This window comes from Cebus imitator, unplaced genomic scaffold, assembly GCF_001604975.1.
Source record: "Cebus imitator isolate Cc_AM_T3 unplaced genomic scaffold, Cebus_imitator-1.0 Scaffold417, whole genome shotgun sequence".
Classification (NCBI taxonomy): domain Eukaryota; kingdom Metazoa; phylum Chordata; class Mammalia; order Primates; family Cebidae; genus Cebus; species Cebus imitator.
The window spans coordinates 1,535,632-1,538,982 of NW_016107732.1; positions in this window are offsets into that span (position 1 = coordinate 1,535,632).

Sequence of the window (3,351 nt, forward strand, 5' to 3'; positions counted from 1 at the left end):
AAAAAAAAAAAAAAAGAAAGAAAGCAAACAAAAGTAAATTGTACAAGCATGCCAACAATAATCATTACTTCTGCCATATTTTACACTTTAATATTCAGAAGAAGTCATACAGGAGGAAAATTGTATTACTGTAATAAATATAGATATCTTTAACAACACTAGATCCCTACTGGTCTAAAGGAAACACAAAAACCAACCCCTAGTATATCCCTAAATGTTCACCAGAGAATCTTAAAAGATAAAATAATTCATATGAGTATAATAAATGTTAGAAAAACTTCTTTTTTTGGGGAGGGGGACAGAGTTTCGCTCTTGTTACCAGGCTGGAGTGCAATGGCGCTATCTCGGCTCACCGCAACCTCCGCCTCCTGGGTTCAGGCAATTCTCCTGCCTCAGCCTCCTGAGTAGCTGGGATTACAGGCACACGCCACCATGCCCAGCTAATGTTTTGTATTTTTAGTAGAGACGGGGTTTCACCGTGTTGACCAGGATGGTCTCGATCTCTTGACCTCGTGATCCACCCACCTCAGCTTCCCAAAGTGCTGGGATTACAGGCTTGAGCCACCGCGCCCGGCCTAGAAAAACTTCTTTTACAGTTGCCTTTCTCACAGAGGAAGGACTTACACCGGAAAGAAACCCCATAGATGTATTCAACCTGGTAAATCTTTTTGATGGAGCTCTCACCTGGTTGCACATCACAACTTATGCCAGAGAGAAAATTTATGAATGTAATTAATGTGGAAAGTTTTTTAGCTGGTGCTCCCACCTTGTTAGACATTACAGAACTCATATTGGAGACTCTGGGAATATTAGGAATGTTAGAGAGCTTTCAACAGGAGATCTCACCTAATTGGGCATTAGTAAATACACACTGGGTGGGGTACAGTGGTTCACGTCTGTAATCCCAGCACTTTGGGAGGCTGAGGTGGGTGGATCACAATGTCAAGAGTTCAAGACCAGCCTGGCCAACATGGTGAAACCCCGTCTCTACTAAAAATACAAAAAGAATCAGCTGGATGTGGTGGTGAGCGCCTGTACTCCCAGCTACTTGGGAGACTGAGGCAGACAATTGCTTGAACTTGGGAGGTGGAGGTTGCAGTGAGCCGAGATTGCACCAGTGCACTCCAGCCTGAGTGACAGAGCAAGACTCTGTTTCAACAAAAAGGAAAAAAGAAAACTCACATTGAAGAAAATCTATTCCATTGTAATCACTATGAGAAATCTTTCAGTGAAATCCTTGATTTTAATTTGCATCAAGGAGAGCATAATGGAAAGAAGCCTTATAAAGGTAATCAAGGTAGGAAATCTTTCTGTAAAGTTCTGGCCCTATTGCATGGCAAACAACTCATACTGCAGAGAAGTTTCATGACTGTAATCAGTGTTGGAAATACTTCACTCAGGGTTCTCACTTGTTGCTCATCAGAGAAATCATCCCAGAGAGAAACTGCAAGTGTCCTGACTGGGAAATCAGCTGGAGCTGATTACTTATTTGGCATCAGAGATTTCACACTAGAGAAAAACCTCATGAATGTCACCAGTGTGGAAAATCCTGCAGCCAGAATTCTCACCTTATTGAACAGCAAAGAACTCATTCTGGAGAGAAGCTTATAAATGTGGTCAACATGGAAAAAATTTCAGAAAGAGTTCTTACCTTATTGTGTGTGCATAAAAAAATTCATATGGGCAAAAACCAACATGAATGTATGAACGTGAAAAAGCCTTCAGGAGACCATCTGACCTTATGGAACACCAGGTAATTCATAATAGAAAGTGTTACGCATATAATCAGCGCAGAGAGGCCCTTCAGGCAGCATTCTAGCCACGTCAGGCACCAGATAACTCATTCTTTTTTTTTTTTTTTTTTTTTTGAGATGGAGTTTTGCTCTTGTTACCCAGGCTGGAGTGCAATGGTGCGATCTCGGCTCACCGCAACCTCCGCCTCCTGGGTTCAGGCAATTCTCCTGCCTCAGCCTCCTGAGTAGCTGGGATTACAGGCACGCACCACCATGCCCAGCTAATTTTTTGTATTTTTAGTAGAGACGGGGTTTCACCATGTTGACCAGGATGGTCTCGATCTCTTGACCTCGTGATCCACCCGCCTCGGCCTCCCAAAGTGCTGGGATTACGGGCTTGAGCCACCGCGCCCGGCCCAGATAACTCATTCTTGAGTCAAACTACTAATGAACTTTTTAAATTGAGACCAGGACTCACTCTGTCACCAGGCTGGAGTGTAGTGGCAAGATCATCACTCTTCGCAGCCTCAATCTCTTGGACTCTAGTGATCCTACGACCTCAGCTTCCCAAAGTGGTGGGGTTACAGGTGTGAGCCATGGTACCCAGCCATAAATTTTAAAAGATTTTCTTCTTTTTTTTCCCCTTTATTGGGACATCAAGGTAAAAGTAACTTTTTTTTGAGACAGTCTCACCCAGGCTAGAGGAGTGCGGTGGCAGGATCTCAGCTCGCTGCAACCTCCGCCTCCTGTGCTCAAGCAGTTCTCTTCTCTCAGCCTCCTGAGTAGATGGGATTACAAGCATCTGCCACCATGCCCAGCTAATTTTTGTATTTTTGGTAGACACAGGGTTTCACTATGTTGGCCAGGCTGGCCTCAAACTCCTGACCTCAGTTGATCCACCCTCCTCAGCCTCCCAAAGTACTGGGATGACAGGCATAAGCCACTGTGTCTGGCCAAAAGTAACATTTTTAATGTAACAATATATGATTATTCTTTGCTCTTATGACACAGGCCTGCAAAAGGAGATCACTAAGCTTAAGCACTAAGCCTAAATCTGAGAAAGAACTATTACAAGGGCAAGAAAATAAATACTATAAACACTGATGTGGGGAAAGTTGTCCCTCAGATGACTACATTATTGATACAGACATTGAAACAGTAGACAGAAATGTAGTATCAAATTTCTTGTTTACTTAAACATTTTCCCATATAGGACCATGTGTATAGTTTCTAATCTGTTTGAGGCAGAGTCCATAAGACATAAATATGCTGCAAAGTGAAAAATGTATGATGTATGTGATTGTTCCACCATATTAAAGTACATTTGCACATGGACAAGAATCAAAGTGGAATGAATGATTGATTTAATTTTTCCCATTATGTATGAGAATGTAAGAAAGATGTGGTACAAGGAGCTACGGAGCTAAGTGCTCCCAGGCTTCTGAGAAATCATTCCAGGTAAGTGGAAGGCCACTTTCTATCACCCTTGTGTTCAAGGCTAAAGTCCCAGGGATATTACCATTGAGGACCCAGTAGTTCATGGGATGGGCAAGTAGAGAATCCCATCATGGGGTGAGAGTGTCTGGGCAGTGCAGAAGATATGTGTGCACTCACAATA